At 30.2% G+C, this 23,560-nt stretch overlaps 1 protein-coding gene across 3 annotated transcripts in view; it reads right to left on the minus strand.

Moving 5' to 3' along the window:
* Positions 1-23,560, minus strand: part of LOC148304323 (MOXD1 homolog 1-like) — a 111,169-nt gene that overhangs the window by 83,404 nt on the left and 4,205 nt on the right. The window contains exon 1 of one of the 3 annotated variants that reach the window (XM_088268717.1): positions 3,927-3,950. The exons of the other annotated variants lie outside the window; for them this stretch is intronic. The gene's annotated coding sequence lies outside the window, so the exon portion shown is untranslated. Of the gene's footprint in view, positions 1-3,926; positions 3,951-23,560 lie in introns of those variants that run through there. 3 annotated transcript variants of the gene reach the window in all.

The following is a 23,560-nucleotide window of genomic DNA, read 5'->3' on the forward strand; positions in this document are numbered from 1 at the left end:
TATTTGCCGAGTAATATTTTAATAAAAAAACAAAGTGATATACCTAAGTATAAAAAATTAAGTTTTGTACAGAGATTTATTAGTGGAACTGCATTTTATACATTATAATAAAATAACTATATATGTATTTTTTCCGCTTTTATTATATTTGATTAGTCACCGGGTTTCGTCATTACCGATATACTGTTAGTATTAAAAGCCTTAGAGTTTAAAGAGTATTTTTTTAGCATGTTTTTGTAACTATTTATTTTTTTTACTACAAATTCACAGTTTTTGTATTTGCTATTGGTGAACTTTTGTAAATTTGAAAATCTTGATAAGCCTTGCCCTTGTTTGTCTATTTTATAATATTTAATGCATAGGTGTGGAAGGTTGGTTGGCACATACTATTATATTATTCAAGGTAACGTAAAAAAAACCTCACTAATGAAATGTTTTCAGCGCCTTTCCTAGAGTCTAAGGATGCTAAGCTTTTTTTTTTGCTTTTGTGGTGGGACGAACCATTGTGTTACGAAAAATAATACCCTTGTTTGGGGTGTTCTTTTTCATTCAGAAATAGGTACCTACCTTTACTCTAAGGCACCTACCCATTCCACTCGAAGCACAACAGCGTGTCGTAAAACACTACAAATTACAATCAACCGAGCGTCGCTTGGTGTCGGGATCTTCGGGAACATTCTGTAGAATGCATACTATGTATAGTGAAATTAGTAACATCCGGCCAGGTATAGTAGGTGTACCCTTAATACAATATTGTGAAGGTGTCATTTTGTAAACACTCGATCCCTAACTTTCTAGCACCACTCTACCTGCCATTGTTAAACTAATCTCTTCCCACATTGTTTATTAAACCTTTTCCTGTTCCGAACACTAAATTTGAGAGTATTTTGAACTACGAGCCAAATTTACAACAGGCCCGGCAAACAATTGAAATGTGTAAATAACGACGCAAAGTATTAAAGTATAAATACCTTAGAGATTAACTTTACGACGAAAATGGGTTCTATAAAGCACTATTAATATTCATGGCTCGAATTTTGTTGTCATTATGCAGCTTGAATATTAATTTAGTAAAACAAAACAAATGTTCATAAATTATTTTTAATTTTACTCCCGATATTCGAATGGCCAAAGTGGACATTAAAAAAGACAAAGAAGTCTCAGCAGATATAAAATTAAATAAAGATATGCAAATATGTATTTGGGTGTGATTAAATGAGAAAATAGATATTCGTATTTTATCAATGCTACTTATTTATATATACGAGACTTATTTACATAACTTATTCATACTTTATTTTGCATCATCATTTATTTTCTATTATATCTGCTGATTATTTGTGAAGATGTTTCTAGATTTAAATTAACTAAGAATGTGACACAGTCACTTCGATTTATGTAGTATTAACATATACACATAACTATAAGGACACGCCTACCATTTTAAATCTAAGACTTATTCCTTTCACTTTTTCTCTTGGACATTGCGTTGGTTTAATTCAAGCATTCGTTATTGTTATCCTGATTTTACAACATGTAAGATGTTAACAGACGAGAATAGCATTTGATATACGCAATTGTGAACAGTTAGGTAAGGGTTGTTTCATTTTAATACATCCACTCAAAATATACATAAAATCAATAAAAAATATCGTACAATTTTAGCAATTTCGAAAATGTCTGGATCGTTAGAGTAGGTACGACTTAAACTATACCATGCTTATATGTGCTTTGAGCGTATTTACTAAAGATACATTATATGCAGGGAAAGGGTCGAGGTATATTTAGCTTTGTAACAGGAAGGAATAAATACAACCACGTTTTACAAGAGTATAAAAAAATACTTGGAATATATAATAATAATAATAATAAGCCCTTATCCGTACCCCAATGGTGCATAGGGCACTGTGTCATATTAACGCAGTGTTGTCTTAATCGTTTACACATGAAGGAAAGGTGATCAGCCCTCCGCTTCAGGTACCAGTCCATGGTAATATTGAATAAATATTGCAGTGAAAAAATCACTTTTATTTATTTTACCCCCCTTGGGAATCGAACCCGGGACCTCCAGAACGGTAGCCGAGCGTGCTGACCATTACACTACGGAGGCGGACTAATATCAGAATATATATCTGAATAATAATAATAATGAATTTGGATAACTTAAGTATATAGAGCAATTTTCGTAAAAAAATACCTCAAGGGCACTGAAATAAAAACTAGAAAAAATATGCCGAACATTATATTCATATGTACAGAAATACATGAAAGTGTATGTGATAAGTATAAATTAAAGCGAAATCACAATGATTTTTTTGTTATGTTTGAAAAATATTGTAGAACATTTCCGCCAAGAAAAGAAAATTCTATTTTAATATCAAAAAAACATTTCGACATAGCTAGGTGACATAATATTACATATTATATATACAATTTTTCTTGTAATAATGTTGGCATGTAAGAATTTAGTCTGCTGCGTGTGACTACTTTACAAAAGAATTGAGATATTACGTTGAATACGGGGAATGGATAAGGGTCGTTGGTAGGGGTTTTGGGGGTTGCTTCTGCCGCCGGAGGACCCAATAATGGGAAAGGACATACATTAAAATTAAATACGAATATTGTATCCACATTCGCAGTTTTAGCATCCCTGTTTGGTATGCTCCTATATATTGCGATTCGAGATACGAGCTTTCTCGGGAACATACAATTTGACGGTGTCAATTTTATTCCTCATTTTTTATATATAATATTAAGTAATAAAATGATGTAATATGTTAAGTGGTAGTAAGGTAAAAAGCGCACGGTCGATGCTAGCGAATAATTCGAGAATTCAAATTCTAATGAATTCTGGTTTCTATAAATTATTCGATCCTTTTATACGTAGACATTTTTCAATTCCGCAGAAAACATTTTTCACAAAAACTAATGTATTCAATTCTATGGAAAAGCGACAAACAATGTATGTAAACAACCCTCCCTCCCTTATTCTTCTGATCTACCGACAGAATATTGTATTTTCCCAGCAAAAATTCGCAAGGCTTCTTTTCTTAATTTATTCTAGGTGGTCGATTACAGTGGATAGATAAAGCATTGACGAGAGTAGATAAGCGTTTAGCTTCGGGACTTTTTCAAATGACTTTGGCTAATCAAAACGTTTGTCGATCAGTATTTTCAAGACGTTGAAGATACCGGAAAAATTACTTGTTTATTTCAAATATAAAATAATTTAAAGTTATATACATATACATTTCGTGGTCAAAGCGTTCGGTACGCTTTGAAATCGAGGCTCTGGTCATAAATTACAATGAAAAGATATAGGTTTAACTATCTAGAGTAGGTTATTTCAATTTTACTATAAATGAATATATTCATATTTTTTTCTAATTTAAACTTTCTGAAACCCTGAATCTATAGCCGCTTGAAAAATGACAATATCATTAGAAATCAAAGTTTATAAGCAAAGTTAAAGTAATCTCCAACGCGCTGTTAAAGCATAAACATCGTAAAATTCCATCCTAATTATTGACAGACTAATTTTGAGAATATTTGAAGAAAAACCTCTTCGTCACATATTTTTTTGTTATTTCATAAATTTTTACTAAAATAAGATGCGATTTAGGATTACTATTTTGAAGTTAGAGCAACGTTATGTTCATATATTTAAATGTAATACAATAATAAGTACCCGTAATACAAATTAATGTGATTTCTCAATGAAATAAGTTAATAAGATGAAATAAAACGTGATAAATCTTGTGAATTCACGTAACTCTAGATTTTCTAATAATTTAATATGGCACAGATGTAAAACAACAGCAGTGTTAAATCATTATACGTACGTGGGTAAAAAAACTTTAATAAACTTCCGAAAAACTTAAAATCCAAACAAAATTATCAAATCTTTAAAAATAAATAAGACTCACCCCTAACTAGACTCCATACCAAGGAATATTTTTTATTATTATTTATAATTTAATTTGTTTATAAAATAAATTAATTGTAAAACGAACTCCCTCTCTAAACACAAGTATCTACTCTATTAGAGAGGTACAAACGTTATATTTGAAATGTTTTGTATATTTACCAACTATTTTGTATTATTTAAATATGTATTTTGTAAAAAAAAAACAATTAGATGATTGGATACTGAAAAATTCTAAAAATGTTATTTCTACGAAATTTACAATGAGTCATTTTCATACCTAACTAAGATGGCGATTATAATGCCGATAGATGGTTCTAGGACCTCTTTTCAATGAACAAGAATTTAGAATTCCTGAGTTATTCACTCGGTTGGCACTATTCTATTTTCAATACAAAACCCGACAATAACGAAGGAGATAAAGAATCGATATAATAATAGCAAGCGGCAGACCTTGTTTCTGAAAAACTCCGGTTTTTTAGGTCTTTTAAGATAGGCTGCATCCTATATACACTCTTTATCTCGATTCGCATAAGGAGGATTATTCCGTACGTTGAAATAATTATATGTTTGTATGTGAATGTCTTTAGGAAGCGGCTGAGCGTGTCGGGCCGTGTCCATTGCTCTACATCGGAATGCTGTAAAATATAACGTAGGAGGTTTGTACATTTCAGAAACAAAATTGTGAAAAGGAATGTACTATTCATTCTACTTATTTCAGAAAAACTTAAAGGTAATAATATTTTGATATAGATCCAGGTGTTTTGAGTTTATGGCTCATATGTATTAACAAAATAACGTGTGTGTAAAATGAAGAAAAGGAACTTGTGACTTGTTACTCTATAGTACGTAGTTCGCAGTGCTAATTACCTACTTAGACCATTATAATGAGGGGAACAAGTAAGTTCATATTTATATATTATATTAATGCATACTTTGTGCTGAGACTTTAAATAAAACTTGTTTACTATTTATTATCATGTTGTGGTATGCAGAGATATGTATATATTCGACTTTATTTAATAAGGTCCATTCAGAGAATCATTACATTACTTTACCATATGGAATGAATCATATGACCAGATAATGAATCAGACGATATATCATTTTTATTATGACCCTCATCTGCAGATAGTGGTGCATAGGGCACTAAATCTTGATAGTTTACTACGTGAAGCAAGGTGACCAGTCCAGAGTGATATTATTAAGTAAGAAAGATAAGATTAGAGTAATATAGCACTTGTAGTAATTTTTACCCCATTCGGAAATCGAACCCTAGCTGTTCAGAGCGAAGGCAAAAGTACTAGCCAATACACCACGAAGGCGAATAAATTTATTGTAGTTTTATGATTTAATTGTATTACAGTTTATTTATATTATTTTTTGACATCTCATCAAAGATGAAGAAGAATATGGAAGTCTGGGCATTTACGGGGCTGACGACCGTCATAGGCTGGTTTAAGTGATCACTTTACACTCGTGTAACATTCACCAATTCTACCCATTATTGACAACCACACTACTCAAATTCTTGGAAGTTCTATATATATGAACCAATTTAGAAACCTTGTTCTTGAATCACTAGAACTTCACTAGAGACATCTATTGGTGAGATGTAAAGAAGCTTTTTTGTTAAGCAGAAACTCTTATAACTCCTGTAATTGGAGATAATCCAGATTTTGTGAACAAGTATTTGGACACACTCAAAATGTTGTAAACAGTTTATTTACGTATCTGTTTTATGGTTTTGTGAAAAATGTATGCATATTTAATAATATACTTTACCAAATATTTCACACAATAGGAAAGGTTTCAGATCTATAGTTTACAAGAATTTAAACGGATCGCACCACGAACATGTTTGTTTCTTGTCGCATATATGTAGAGGATTCAATATTCAGAGCAAAAACTAACATAGATGTTCAATCATGAGCACATGTTACTCTGTATAAATTAAATACTTAAACCAGCAAAAGGCAGGTTGTAAACCATACAAAAAACCAGACCGCGACTTAATTTTTGATGGGATATCTTTAATAAAAAACTTGATAACCATCTCTTGGACGATAAACCTAGTATTTTTGCAAATAGCTTATTCTGGAAAGTAACATATCGCAAGAACGTCATAAATAAAAAAACTTGATTTTTCAGGAGAACGTTTTTAAAGTTTAAAAATATAATACAATGTATTAAAAATAAATATCAAGCCACTTATTGAACTTTTTACTGTGCAACGATCTTTTTAGGTAAAACCTGAAGGTTTTTTTCTCAATTTGAAAAATATTCAGTTAATTTAAAAAAACAATACCTTTTTTTCAAAATGTAAAAACAACATTTTTTGTCCTGTAGCGGGTAAATATTAAGCTAAAAATATGTCTCTTTTGCTGGGATATAGTACATTTTCTGGGCATTCCGAAAACATGCACTACTGAAAATTGACGATTTTTGATATATGACGTTCTTGAAAGGAGTGCGCGATATGTATATTAAATGATTTGTGGCTCAATTTTTTAAACAAAGGAATGAAAAAACCGATGTTGGTGCAGTAAGTAGGTCTGAATTAGAAACATAAGTGTATAGTTTGTGCAATGTAAATACAATATATGTGAGTGGTCGTTCCCAATTGTTCGTCATCTGAAATGATATTCACATTAGTGGGAAACATACGAGTGGGTAGATAATACGTGAGGAATGTGAGAATGTTTGGATTATGAGATGAATTTACACTCGTACATCTTTCTTAACGTGACATATCTATGTGACAAGTTAGGACAGCTATGATACAAAATATTTCAACAGAATCTATATAATGTACAAAGTTTGTGGATATTTACGAGACACATCGGATTTAACACATTTCACTTACGTACCAAAGTTTAAGAGGTTTTCTTTGTATCCTCCATATTTTAAGCATAAACCATGTGTTTTTAAAAAGTTATCCAACTTACATAAATGATAATTTATAGTATTTTAGTATGTCCAAATACTTAACAAATCTGGATTATCTCCACACAGGAGTTATTTTGAAATTTTTTGACATTTAAGCATAAATGAAGAATAATATGGTATGGGAAGAAGTCTGGGCATTTACAGGGTTTACGACCGTCATAGGCTTGATTAAGTGACCACTTTACACACGTGTAACATTCACCAATTCTACTCATGATTGCAAGCTAAAAAAAATAATAACACGTTTTCAGGCGGTTCTCAAGTATGTAAATTTAAATAAAATATAGATAGTGCTTAATAAAATCTTTCCCTATTGCAATATAGATGGTTGTTGTGAATTCACATGTACTATGTCACGAGTTTGATTAATATATATAGAAGTTCCAACAATTTTGTAGTATGGTTGTCAAGTGGCATTCTTTAAAGAAAAAAAAACGTGTGATCAAAAGAATTAATATATTGCAAGAATTAAAAAAAAAAATTAAAAAGTGAGCTTATATTTATATTTTAGTTTACGAGCACTTGTAGTATGTTAAAAATCTTGATATCATACACATATATGTAAAGTATATACATAAATGCAAGAAAACTAACATCCAGCAGTCTCATCAGTGAAGAAAAGTTTTACTTGTTATTGTAACTACTAAGAAAATATATTGGCTATATATGTGTAATAAAATACCTAGGTACCTACCTATACATTTTATTAAGTACTTACAAATAGTACCTACATAAAACAGTTCTGCCACCAGATGTCGCATGCGTCGCACAGAATAAAACAAAAGACATCCGATAGAAAAAATATACGATTCTGAACTGTCAGAATCAGATAGATGGATAGAAAAATATTATAAAGATAAATTAAGAATAAACTTTAATTACAAAGCAACACATTGTTTATTTTATTATTTTACACCCACTTTACATATTATTTACACCCAATTTACAAAGAAAAATATTACCACGTTATATATGTATAATAGCCAATATATTTTCTATATTTTCTATATTGGCTATATATGTATAATTTGTCCGCCTCCGTAGTGTAATGGTCAGCACGCTCGGCTACCGTTCTGGAGGTCCCGGGTTCGATTCCCAGGGGGGGGGGGGTAAATAAATATAAGTGATTTTTTCACTGTAATATTTATTCAATATTACCCTGGACTGGTACCTGAAGCGGGGGGCTGATCACTTTCCTTCATTTGTAAACGATAAAAATAACACTGCGTTTATATGAAGCAGTGCCCTGTGCAGCATTGGGGTGCGGATAAGGGTTCTATTATTAATATTATTATTATATATGTATAATTGTAGTAAGAATCAATTATTTTTAATCCGAAACATAACAAATAGGTATCTACACTAAATCCTTCCTCTAAAATACAAAATGTAGAACAATCAGTAAATTGATTTATCGAGATAAGTCACCCATAATATAAATTATTTTCGAATTATCTCCATCACCCGATGAATTTGTGCGATAAATTTATAATTGCTATGTTCGAAGATTGATGATTTACTCACTACACATTGTGCCGCACGCAGTGACTGGAAAATGGAAAATACAAATTTTCCTAAGTATCGAAGAGCGGTCTTGAGAAGATTGCCATTTTAAGGGCTCGGTGCTCGCATAATTCCATCGATTTTCCTGAGCCGTGAGACGGAATCACCGGTTCAAATACGCGCCATTATAAAATTAGGAGAAAAGACATTTCAAGGGCTTGGGGGTAAGGGAAAATTATTACGATGGTTATGCCAAAAATAACGAAACGTTCGAGTATTCAAGCAGAAAAATACACACACACACACACACATATATTATTTATTGATTCGGCATTAATTTTGTGGAATGACATGTTATTTTTTTTTTAATTAAACACTTGTAATAAGCCACTTCATGAGTTTTATTTTTATACACGACTAGTTTCGAAAACTTACATTTATTTTGATCTACAGTTTTAATTTTCGCCTGTAGATGAAAACATCTGTAAGTTTTCGAAACTAGTCGTGTATAAAAATAAAACTCTTTAAGTGGTTTATTATAAGTGTTTAATTTAAAAATAAATAATCACACCCATACATATATGGTATGTGTCCATAATTATGAATGAGGCATAAGTCATGTTTTCTTCGTTTTTAGATATTTAAAGGTTTGCGTTTTAATGTCCTAAAAAATATTTTTACATTAAACATTACATGGTTTTAAAACTATTGTAGTCTACTAGATTTACAGCTTATTTTGACTTATAAATTTTGCATGCAGTTTATAGGAAAGTATATTTTTTTAGGTTCAAATGACTTATAATGTTTTCAAAATTAACAGAATGAATTTAGCTCATTCTGATCAAAGCAGCATTAGTCGTATTTCATGCGTTTAGAGAAATTTAAAGTCGCAATTGTTTTATTACTCGTCTATGAACTGTAAATACTAAAATAAATTCTGCTTTATATAGCTCAACACACTTTCCTAAATTTTATTGAGAATGCTTATCTCCGACAATTTAATAAAAAATATTTGCGTAAGAATGTGTTTTTTCCAAAAATCTAAAAAAAATTGTTACTGAAATTCGCAAAAAAATGTCGGTAACCACTAGAATTTTTATTATGACTCTCATCTGCAGATATTGGTGCATAGGGCACTGAATCGTATTGGCGCGGTGTTATCTTGATAGTTCACTACATGAAGCAAGGTGACCGTCCAGAGTGATATTATTAAGTAAGAAAGATAAGATTAGAGTAATATAGCGCTTGTAGTAATTTTTACCCCATTCGGAAATCGAACCCTAGCTGTCTAGAGCGAAGGCAAAAGTACTAGCCAATACACCACGAAGGCGAATAAATTTATTGTAGTTTTATGATTTAATTGTATTACAGTTTATTGTATTACACTTTATAAGTTTTATTATTATACACGACTAGTTTCGAAAACTTACATTTATTTTGATCTACAGTTTTAATTTTCGTCTGTTGATGAAAACGTCTGTAAGTTTTTGAAACTAGTCATGTATAAAAATAAAACTCTTTAAGTGGTTTATTACAAGTGTTTAATTTTTTTTAAAATAATCACACACATATATGGTATGTGTCCATAATTATTAATGAGGCCATGTTTTCTTCGTTTTGAGATATTTAAAGGTTTGCGTTTCAATGTCCTAAAAAATATTTTTACACTAAACATTACATGGTTTTAAAACTATTGTAGTCTACTAGATTTACAGCTTATTTAGACATATAAATTTTGCATGGAGCTTATGGGAAAGTATATTTTTTAGGTTCAAATGACTTATAATGTTTTCAAAATTAACAGAATGAATTATGCTCATTATGATCAAAGTAGTCTTAGTCGTTTTTCATGCGTTTAGAGAAATTTAAAGTCGGAATTGTTTTATTACTCGTTTATGAACTGTAAATACAAATATAAATTCTGCTTTATATAGCTCAACACACCTTTCTAAATTTTATTGATAATGCTTATCTCCGACAATTTAATAAAAAATATGTGCGTATGAATGTGGTTTTTCCAAAGATCTAAAAAACATTGTTGCTGAAATTCGCAAAAAAATGTCAGTAACGACATTATGAGTTATCAAAAGATCGACGGTATATACATTGATTTTTTGCATTTTATTAAACCGTGAAATGAACACATTTTAGAGACAGCTTGAGGGTAATGAACTTGGTTAATCGGTTCGTTTCACCGAAACTACCAGACATTTGTCATAGCGATCAGTAAAGAGTATTGTACTGAAATATTAAGAATATATTCAATGTTGATGGACGTTTCTATTATACAATAATTAAATAGATTCACAATCTTTTTCAACTGACGATTTAACGACAAAAACAAAACTGCATCAAATGGACAACAAAAAAAAACATATATTTTTTTTAATTTATGGTTTCGGGTAATACTCATTTATAATAGAAAAAAACTTTTTTGATTGTGAATAACGTCATGATAAATCTGATAAAATTGATAACTATGTGATTTTTTTAGTTACCCATTGCGAAATAGCTATCTTGACATGCTTTTATACATAGTACATTCGGATTCAACTCACTGCTTACTGTGTTTTTGCACAAAAAATATTGTATGTTTAAATTTATTACGGACTATTTATTGTACGTCTGTCGGTCTTTATTGGGCTTGGAAGGAAAATAAAGTTACATTATTTTTTGACATCTCAACATAGATGAAAAAGATATGGAAGTCTGGGAATTTACGGGTTTTACGATCGTCATAGGGTGGTTTAAGTGATCACTCTACACACGTGTAACATTCACCAATTCTACCCATGATTGACAACCACACTACTCAAATTCTTGGAAGTTCTATATATATATGATCCAATTTGAATCACTAGAACTTCATTGGAGAAATCTATTGGTGAGATGAAAATAAGTTTTTTATTTAGCAGAAACTCTTTTTTTTGTATGTGAGGTCCGAATCCTGTATGATCACATACATTCTTCTTCATCTTTGTTGAGATGTCAAAAATTATAATATGAAAAAATAACTCATATAATTGGAGATAATCCAGATTTATGAACAAGTATCAAACAACGCTCAAAATGTTGTAAAAACTCATTTTTTGGCTTTAGGTGTATGGGGAAGGAAAATCCGAAAAATATATCACATAATCCATAAAAAAATGCATTAGAACCGTTTTTTTTTAAAAATACAGAAAGATATACTTCAGCGTTTTCATACTTATATACATACATCTTTTACGTGTTATCTTACATAGAAGCTAACCGGTAGACATTATAATTAAGTTATAACAAAATATTTATAGTGATTTTTTAACAAAGTAACATTTTAATTATTATAATAAATAATTAATTTTTATGCATAAAAAATTAACTAAAAATCCAATACACATTCTTTAAAAATGGGCGTGAGCAGGCATGTGAGCTCTCCGGTGATCCCAGTGGAATGAATTCTGTGTTAGCGAATAAACCCTTAATAATCGGTTCTACTGTGATACAACATTTAAGTAATGTTTAACGTATTTAAGCTGTAGGTTAACATGAAATTTACTAATTGATGTTTCCTAAACGTGATTTTTTAAGATATTACATGAAATAACTCGAGATCGTACCATTCCGCTACCTTAGCCCACGCCTCCTTGATACAATACATGCTTTAAAAACACAATAGACGAATATTTATCGTCCATACCAGGGATGGCAAACCTTTTTGAGCCTGAGTACCAATTTTTTTTTCAATATAATAATATGTCGCGTGGCATGTGGCCATGGAAACAAAAATACATCAAACGTTTGTGTCACTTCAAATTTTTTATTTAAACAATAAAAAAAAATCACATCGAGAGACTTGCACCGTGCGGTAATTATAAACAATGTTATCTTTTTATGCATAATGTCGTTTGCGAAACTATTGAAGAACGAAGAAAATACACATGGCTATTTAAATATGTTTACAATTTTTTTGTACTATTACTAGGTATTTCATAACATTTTTGAATTTTTTGCAAAATCACTTTTATTTTTTCTCTTCTTCGCGTGCCATGTAAAATCGTCTCACGTGTCACCTATGGCACGCGTGCCATAGGTTCGCCATCGCTGGTCCATACCAAAGTTTATTTTTAGTTTGACGAATCATCAAACTCAACCACTTGTTGAAAGGTTTCTCTTGTTTACACTCCGTGCTAATAATGAAGAGCTCATTGAAGAGTCCCTTTGTTTAATTTGCGCTGTGTAAATAGTACGTAATGTGCAGGTACATATTTTACGTATTTCCCATTGCCTGTTTTAATGTTTAAAGTTTTGATAAATAGTTTTTGAATGGAAATCAAACTTCCGTACAAACCGGGTTGAAAAATGGTTTCTAGTAAAAGTAATAATAATCCTTTAACCACTCTCATTAATTCCTCTCCTTTCCTTTTCCTTCCTGCTAATTCTATTTTTTATACCATACCCTTACCCTTTTACTTTCTTCCTCACACACAAACTCCCACTCTTTTTTTTTAAATTTTTCATCTTTTAATGTTTTAAAAGTTCTTATATCATAAATGTGGAGTAGTTTAATTGGCTTTATTTTTTATTAATGTAACTGGTTTTTATTATATACTTTTTTAATGTAAAGCTGTAAAATTCCCAAACAAATAAAATAAATAAAAATTATATTATATGGATATTATATGTCCTCATAAGTCACATTAATTATTACTTCACAAAGTAAGAATCAGGTACACAAAGTAACAATAATTTAAAATCACTCATAAACGAGGCTTAAAAAAAGGAATAATCAACATAAAACGGCTTCAGCTAAGGGTGTAAAATTACTAACCATCTAATTTTCTAAATGATACCCATACACACTGGCGTGCATAGAGAATTAATTAGGGTAGGTATTAGAGGAAGGTAGAAAAGTAAATTAGGTACTACTTACTAGGGTAGGTCGTAGGTATGTAGTAACTAGTAATAGTAGTTATATGTAGTAATAGGCACTGTTTTTCTGCCTATATGGAAGACACGCCCCTGCTCATTCATAAGAATACAAAATACATCTACATTATCGTCACCTTAGAGCTCAAAATAACTTGACAAAATACACCAAGAAAATGTCTAAATAGATAATTAAATTATTTTCTTGACGTATTAAAAATGCCAATAACCTGTGTTATACATGGTAAATTTTCAATGAAAAAACGACACAAAATACATATTTTTTAGAATACCTATATGTTATACATATCTCAGAGAATTAGATAAATAAAATCTTTGAGGAATGTTTTTTTGATCGTTCTAGAGTCATAAGAAATTTAATCAACCTTTTTAAAATCGTCTTATAAAATTTGACTGGAGGAACGGATTTGATATGTCAAAACTTTTTATATTTCTTGAAATTACTTTTGAAAAAGGTCTTTTGATTATAGGATTTTAAATGAAATTTAAGAAATAAAAAAATATTCAAAGGCTAATTTCATTTTAGTGAAAACTTTAATTTTAGTGAAACGGTTTTTAAAGACCTCTAAGATCGAACCTGGGCTGGGATGCCATACGAAAGTTAACGTTCTAACTTAGTAGTGTAGATAACTTTCCAATATACTTATAGATGATTTTTCCGGTAGTTTTAATTTTCTGGCAATACGTATCTACAAGCGGTTTCTAAATGTCAAATTCATAAAAATCAGACCTGGGCGATCGAATTATGTAAATAAAGACTTTTTAAGGGGATATTCGCAAACACAGAATTCATTCCACCGGTGACCACCAGAGAGGTCACATGTCTGTTCACGCCCGTTTTTTTTTAAAATAATTTATTTTGGATTTTTTGTTTTTGTTTTATAGAATACATATAGAGAAAAATATATTTTTGTAAATTTTTTAACTCCTCACCTTTCGATTACTCTTATTATTTCGAAGTAAAACTTATTTGTTTAATGCAAAAACGGCGTTTTAAGAAAAAAGTCAATAACGTAAAATGTTACCTGGATTTAAAGAAAATTAAGTTGCGACTTAACGAATACTGGGCCTTAAATAAATCGTTACTAAATTCGGCCCATTCATCGAACTCACGACGCGCATAATGGTCATTCAGTCTATTCATGGTGAATTGGTAAAACGTACTGACTACAAATCAACGTCAAATATCAAATTGACAGTCTGTAGAAACAATGTTGCCAATTTAAAAACAAAACCTCTAAAAAAACCCTAAAACTAAAACGTCGTTAAAACGTTGAAGATAAATCGTAAACTTTCGTATGTAATCGACCCACTTGTGTCTAAAAGACGACGTGCTACTAAATGAAGGTTAAATAATAAATACAGCAAAGTATTGACGCGAAGCGACCGTAGTTTTAAATGACACTCAATTACATAGCTACTTAACCCACATAACACGGGGAAGCAAGTCGAGAATATGGGCATATTAATTTCAGAATAAGCCATTGTACAGTATGGAACTTGATGCTACAGGTTTAATGTTTCGTATGTTAAAAGGAATAAATTCTATTATATCTTGTACGTGTCGTAGTCACATGTCCCGACAAGTAATTCTTCGGTTAGCAGGAGAGACGTGAAAAGGATCCTTTTAGATTTACTGATCTAAACTAGATTTACTGAGTCTTTGGTCCGTTCTAGACAAATTCATGACTCAAATGAATATAATCAAATATTTGGAATTATCCTATCCACTCATAGAAATACAATTCGATTACCAAATATTAATTTTGTCCGCCTCCGTAGTATAATGGTCAGCACGCTCGGCTACCGTATTGGAGGTCCCGGGTTCGATTCCCAGGGGGGTCAAATAAATATAAGTGATTTTTTCACTCTTAAATTTATTCAATATTACCTTGGACTGGTACCGGAAGCGGAGGGCTGATCTCCTTTCCTTCGTGTGTTAACGATCAAGATAACACTGCGTTTATATGATGCAGTACCCTATGCAACATTGGGGTGCGGATAAGGGTTTGAATGAATGAAATGAATGATGTTCTGCAGGTTTTTATAGTGCCTTTTTGACGGAGTCTTTGGTCCATTCTAGACAAATTTATGGCTCAAATGAAAATAATTATCCTATCCACTCATGGAAATAATATTCGATTACTAAATATTAATAAACTCGTAATGAAGATCGGCAGCAAAATTAAAATGTATTAAACTTGGTGACCCATCGTGACATATGGGATCGAATGCAGAGCGGACACCGCAGTAATAAAAAAAAACGCGCTAAGAGTGTCAGAAATGAAGACTCTAAGGAGCATATCTGGAAAGAGTCTATGAGATGGAATAAGGAACACCAGGATAAGAGAAATATGCGAGATCCAAGATGTCGTCAGGTGGAAGACAACGAAGAAGACAATGGTATGCACATGTTAAGAGAATGGAACCATCCAGACTCCCCCACAAAGAAATGCACGGACAACCCCAAGGTAGGCAGATATATCCCGGGCAGACCACCAAAGAGATGGATTGACAGCTGGGAATCAACATCGCAGGAGGCTAATCCCTTTTAAAAACAGGCCACAAGACCAAGTAGAAGAAGAAGAAGAAGAAACTAGTATTTTTTTCAATGAAAAAGTATGATTTCATGATGTCAAGAATGCTGATGATATCATCCGTCGATAAATACACGTTCTTCACCGAAAAGCCCTTTTACGAATAATTTACTCGGTTATAACTCGAATACGAATTACTAAATCAAGCCCATCATTAGTCCATTCATTGGGCATACTTTGGTAGGTACCTACCTTCTGAAAATGATTCGTTCAGAAACTAATAACAAATTGTTACCTGGATCACGTGATAACATACCTGAAGGAAACTGACTCAACGAAATTCGCAATGGAATAGTTTGTCTATTTGTTAGTCATATTAGTGTTTCGAGTATCTTGTTCCGTATTCTATACAAACAAATATTTTAATTTTGAATGATTTATATAGCGCCATTTTCGTAAAATACTACCTCAAAGGCGCTTATACAGATATGAATTATGATATGAAAATGATAATGATAGATAAAAAATATATATTAATGAAAAAAGTCGTCAATCGGTTAAGTCCGAAGGGGGGAAAGTGGAGCCGCCGTATTATAGCGCCTTCTCGGTCTTCTTGGGCTGAAGCGTGGACAAGACGTTGGGCAGGACGTCTCAAATACATATTATAATGCTTTGAGTAAAATCATAAATAATAAAAATGAATGTCATCAATATCCGTGCAAAATTAATATTGAATAATTGGGAATCGAACCAGGTAATTCCAGAAAGGAAGGTAAATACGCTAATCATTAAACTATAGTAAATAAGAAAATGTACAGCACCCTTTAAATGATATTTTGTGAAAATTCCGATGCATAAATTAGGTAATAATTATCATAATATTACATGGGCGAACAAAAACAATCCACTTCACAGTGTATTTTTATTAATGACGACGGCATAATTAATTAACAATAAAGTATGTTATGATTTTGAACTTCACGTTTATATATATATATATATATATATATATATATATATATATATATATATATATATATATATATGTATATATATATATATATACATATTTGTATATATATATATATATATATATATATATATATATATATATATATATATATATATATATATATATATATATATCTATATATATATATATATACTGTATATATATATTTGTATATAAATATATATATATATATATATATATATATATATATATATATATATATATATATATATATATATATATATATATATATATATATATATATATATATATATATATATATATATATATATATATATATATATATATATATATATATATAATAAAATAACTAGGTACCTACCTATACATTTTATTAAGTACTTACAAAAAGTACCTACATAAAACAGTTCTACCACCAGATGCCGCATGCGTCGCTCAGTAGAAAACAAAAGACTTCCGATAATATTATTAACTGTCAGAATCAGATAGATAGATAGATAGATAGATATAAAAATTATTATAAAGATAAATTAAGAATAAACTTTAATTATAAACTTTAATTACAAAGCAACACATTGTTTATTTTATTATTATACACCCACTTTACATATTATTTACACTTAATTTTCAAAAGGAAAATATTACCACGTTATAAAACGACAATTTTGTTAATATGGAAATGGATTATGAAACATTAGATGTATTAAAACAATTACTACAATATGTTCGGAGTGAGAGAGAAAAATTAGAAGATGATCAAAGAAAACGATTAAAAGATAATCAAAGAAGACGTGGAAATCTAAGAACTAGTGATAAAATTAAAGATAAAAGTCCATGTAAGATTTGTGAAAATTTAAATAAGGGAACTCGATATCACTCTGAAGCAACGTGCTGGTTTAAAACAAAGGAGGATGATAAGATTAATAATAAAAATGAAGATTTACAAATTACACAGAAACAGTGCTTGAAGAATGAAAATAAAAATAATGTGGAAAAAATTTCTACAAAATATAAAATAAAATATACTCCAGGAAAGAAGAATTTCGAAGCAGATTGTGTGGGCAGGAATCCAGTATTAGAATCGAAGGAAAATGCAAATGAACAATTAAAAGTTGTAAATTTGGTTAAATTAGAAGATATTTCAAAAGATCAGAATAAAAATGAAGACATACAAATAACACAGAAACAGTGCTTGAAAAATGAAAATAAAAATAAAGTAGAAAAAACTTCTACGAAAGATAAAATAAAATATTCTCCAGGAAAGAAGAATTTAGAAGTAGATTGTCTAAGCAGGAATCCAGTTTTAGAATCGAATGAAAATGCAGATGAACAATTAAAAGTTGTACATTTGGTTATATTAGAAGATACTTTAAGAGATCTGAATAAAAATGAAGGAATTCAAAAGAAAAAAACAAATGGATTGAAAAAAACTGTGTCTACTTTAAAAGGGTCAAGAAAAAAAAATACAAAAAAAAAGAAAGAAAGAAAAAAGAACGAAAAAAAAAAGAAAGAAAGAAAAAAAAAAAAAAAAAAAAAGAAGGAAAAAAAAGAAAGAAAGAAAAAAAAAAAAAAAAAAAAAAAAACTTTATCATATCACTAAACTTATACCAGTCCCTTCACTACAAGAAGATGATCCGGAGGACGAGTGAAAATTTTACTATGAATTTTCATCCCCAAGGGGGGAGATATAATAAAATAACTAGGTACCTACCTATACATTTTATTAAGTACTTACAAAAAGTACCTACATAAAACAGTTCTACCACCAGATGCCGCATGCGTCGCTCAGTAGAAAACAAAAGACTTCCGATAATATTATTAACTGTCAGAATCAGATAGATAGATAGATAGATAGATATAAAAATTATTATAAAGATAAATTAAGAATAAACTTTAATTATAAACTTTAATTACAAAGCAACACATTGTTTATTTTATTATTATACACCCACTTTACATATTATTTACACTTAATTTTCAAAAGGAAAATATTACCACGTTATATATATATATATATATATATATATATATATATATATATATATATATATATATATATATATATATATATAACATTTTTGCTTTTAAAATGTTTGCTGTTAAAACGTTTACTGCTGAAAACGAACGGAGACCCGCTTACCTGTATTCGAAATACCTCAAAAAACTGACATGAAACTTGTGTATCCGGAAGATACAAAGGGGTAAGAGCCATTGTCGTAATTGAGATATTAATGTATGAATTGGATAAATGACACCGCCAAAACTAACAAAGAAACGCATGTAGGTAGGTATCTCGACTTAAAATAAAATTTGTTGAGTCAGATCCGGTTTCATAAAACATGTCTTTCGGGGAAAACATCACAACTGGATTATCGTGTAAAGGGCCAACGTTATATGGAATATGTAATAAAATAACAGCTATGAAGTTTTTTTACATTTTTTTATTTGACTACTGATCAGGTTTCATCGTTACCGACATTATCAGACTGGTGTTGTAAGTTCATTATTTAAAATGCAGTTTCACCAAAAAATGTAAGTACAAAACTTATATTTACTTCGAATATTTGCTGCAATCGGAATGAAAAAATGCCGGATATGAACATTCGCTGTACCCGGTCATACGTTGCTGTGGGTAGATCTGGTTTAATAGAAAATAAATAAAATAGAAGCAGATATTATTAATATGTTTAATTACACAATACTTATAAAGAAATAAAAATGTACGGGACAATAATGCAATCCAAAACATTTAAAATTAAAGTGACTAACTGTCATTTAGCATTTGTGTACATTTTAATATTATATATAAAGATATATAAATAAAAATGTAAATATTACTTACATAGATATATTGCGTCATCTTTTCAAAGCAATTGGTGAATAACTTAAGGAGATTTAAAACTTTGAACAAACTTATTTAAACATTTCTATTAACAAAGATTTATCTCAAGTTATATCTCAACAGGGGTTTGAAGAAAACAATAGTAAAATGCAGTTTATGTATTAAATGTTAACACTGATTTCTTGAGTTTACTAAGTTGTATTTTATTGTAAAAAACACACACAAAAAAAAAAATTATGACAATTGTTTCGTCTAGTTATGGCATTTTCAAACGAATGCTATAACTGACGAAACAATTCTCACAAAATAGATTTTTTAATAATATAATACAACTTAGTAGACTCAAAAAATCAGTGTTTGATTTAACATTGAATACATAAATTAAAATGGAGTTTTACAAATTAAACGCCAAATCTATAAATAAAGTAAAATACAGTCTATACAAAATATGTTTTTGCATTTAATTTTTGTGAGTAAAAAGAAATGTCACTTATCCGCTTTCTGCCGTCCTGTGCTAAGTAATTCTTATTTTGACAGAAGTTTGCTTTCAATGAAATCGTTTGACACGGGAAAATATTATTTATCAAAGTATTGCGCAGATGCAGGAACATATTGAACGTATCTTGTATTTTGAATTTCGTCTATTGGGTGTTTTCGTTTTTAATTCTAGTTTAAAATACACGAACAAGGTGCAATTTACAAGTTGATTGGTTGCATGCTGCGAGAGTGCCCTCAGCCTACGTAAATCTTAATATTGATGTTATGAATAATAATGTACGAGAAGCTGAGTGCTGATCACGTTTGCCAACTGACGTTAAATTTAATAAGACGTCGCTTTATGTAAAGAATAAAAATATAATTTGTTTTAAGAAAAACCGAGAACACTTACGACATATTGTTAATTTCAAATCGCTTTTACACTTTCCAAGGATAAGAGTCCATTCGCTATTTTCTGTAAAATCGTTAAAAAATGCATTAAGGCCCAGTATTTGTTAAATCGCCACATAATTTTCTCTAAACCCAGGTAGCATTTGACGTAATTAATAACATTTTGAGTGTGCCCAAATACTTGTTCACAAAATCTGGATTATCTCCAATTACAGGAGTTATTTTCATATTATTTTTTGACATCTCATCAAAGATGAAGAAGAATATTGAAGTCTGGGCATTTACGGGGCTTACGACCGTTTGTCAAGAACAACGTTTCGGAATCGGTTCATATATATAGAACTTCCAAGAAGTTGAATAGTGTGGTTGTCAATAATGGGTAGAATTGGTGAATGTGTAAAGTGATCAGTTAAACCAGCCTATGACGGTCGTCAGCCCCGTAAATGCCCAGACTTCCATATTCTTCTTCATCTTTGATGAGATGTCAAATAACAATATGACGTAATTGATATTTTTTTCTTAAAACAAAAGTTTTTGTATTGAAAAATAAGTTTTTCTTTGAAATAATTGCATGGTTTTGTAAAGAAAAGAGATATTGAAAGGTAAATAAAGAGTTTTAAAAAATCTGTATGTATAATCTAAAAAATCAACAAAAAAATCCAATACACATTCTTTAAAAAAATGATTATATGATGAATGAGAACTTGGTTTTTTCATGTTTCAAAACAAAAATCATCGGTCAAGTTTTTTGTTGAATCGAATGCTACTGAATCATCGGCTTAACGAAAAGCTGAACCGGATTTACAGTCATCAAGCGATCACCATCACCCGTGTTGTAATTGTGACTAGCTTGCAAAGGCTTGTACTAAAAAATCTCAGCACATTTTTTTACAATTGATTTATTCGTGTGTAAACTCGTCAATATTTTGGTGCTGAGAATTAAATTGAATTATAATGGTCTGATTCTTAGGAACGGATTTAGGGGATATTCGCAAACACAGAATTCATTCCACCGGAGACCACCGGAGAAGTCACATGTCTGTTTACGCCCGATTGTTTTAAAGAAGAATGTGTATTGGATTTTTTTTGTTTTTTGAGAAAAAATCATGTTACATATTTTTTTTTACTCCTCACATTTCAATAACTGTTTTTTTTTTTTATTTCTATGAAAAACTTATTTTTTCAATACAAAAACAGTGTTTTAAGAAAAAAATAATTACGTAAAATGTTATCTTGGTTTAAAAAAAATTAATTTGCGATTTATCGAATATTGGGCCTTAAGGTTTAGCATATTTTTTTGTTCCAACGTCAAATTTTAACAGGATTTGTGAATACATTGCTAAATGGTAAACGTATCTAGAATAAAAAAACAACTACTTATGTAGTTTTTTCCACATTAATTTTATTTGACCAGCAACCGGGTTCGTCGTAACCGTAACATCAGACTCGTGTCTGGCCAGTCTAATGAAGTCGGTTACGTCGAAACCCGGTTGCTGGTCAAATAAAAGTCACGTAAAAAAAATTGCATATCGCTCACTCCTTTGAACAACGTCATATATAAAAAAAAACTTGATTTTTCAGGAGATCATTTTTAAAGTTTAAAAATATAATAAAATGTATTAAAAATAAATATCAAGCCACTTATTGAACTTTTTACTGTCCAACAGAACTTTTTAGGTAAAACCTGAATGTTTTTTCTTAATTTGAAAAATATTTAAAAAAAATATTATTTGAAAAATATTAAAAAATAATTGAACAATACCTTATCTTCAAATGCAAAAACAACACTTTTTGCCCTGTAGCGAGTAAATATTAAGTTAAAAATATGCCGATTTCGCTGGGATGTAGTACATTTTCTGGGCATTTTGAAAACATGCACAACTGAAAATCAACGATTTTTGATATATCGCTCACTCCTTTCAAGAACGTCATAAATCAAAAAACTTGATTTTTCAGGAGAGCGTTTTAAGAGTTTAAAAATATAATACAATGTATTAAAAATAAATATCAAGCCACTTACTGAACTTTTTACTGTGCAACAGATCTTTTTAGGTAATACTTGAAGGTTTTTTCTACATTTGATAAATATTTAGGATATTTAAAAAAATAATTAAACAATACCTTTTCTTCAAAATGCAAAAAAAAACACTTGTAGCCCTGTAGCGGGTAAATGTTAAGTTAAAAATATGCCGCTTTTGCTGGGATATAGTACATTTTTTGGGCATTCCGAAAACGTGACACAACTGAAAATCAACGATTTTTAATATATGACGTTGTTGAAAGGAGTCAGCGATATGTAGTTGTTATTTTATTCTATAAATGCAGTTCCACCAAGATATGGCAGTACAAAACTTAAATATAAATGCTACATTGTAATTCCACCGTTTGACTTCGGTTCGGTTACTGCGCTATTAATTTAAGCACACACAACGTATAAATTATAACAATTAACCTTGACTATGGTAAAAAAAGTTAGCCTAACATTTCAATTAGCATAATACGTTACACCTGTTGGTGGAAGTATTGTAGGACGAGCCGGGTGTTCAGCGAGGCAAACACTTCCATGGCAATACGTTCAATTGGAAGCAAATTTAAAGCGTTTAACTTAAACAAGGCACGATCGGTTTAATCAAAGAATTACAAAATTAAAAGTTTTAAGCGTAATTTAGAGTAAATCATTCCATTAGATTGTGTGCAGAAAGTACTTTTCATTTTATGTTATTATTTTATCATATATCTTCTTCTTCCTTCTTCAAACCCTTATCCGCACCTCAATGGTGCATAGGGCACTGCATCATATAAACGCAGTGTTAACTTGATCGTTAACACATGAAGGTAAGGTCATCAGCCCTTCGCTTCTGGTACCAGTCCAAGGTAATATTGAATAAATATTGGAGTGAAAAAATCACTACATTTATTTGTATCCCAAATAAAGCACAAATATTTGTGATCAAATTTATTTGTATCCTGGGCAAGGTGTTAACCGTTTTAGT

This window comes from Brachycentrus maculatus, unplaced genomic scaffold (assembly GCF_059751285.1).
Source record: "Brachycentrus maculatus isolate JH-2025_06_01 unplaced genomic scaffold, ASM5975128v1 h1tg000326l, whole genome shotgun sequence".
NCBI classification, from domain to species: Eukaryota; Metazoa; Arthropoda; class Insecta; order Trichoptera; family Brachycentridae; genus Brachycentrus; species Brachycentrus maculatus.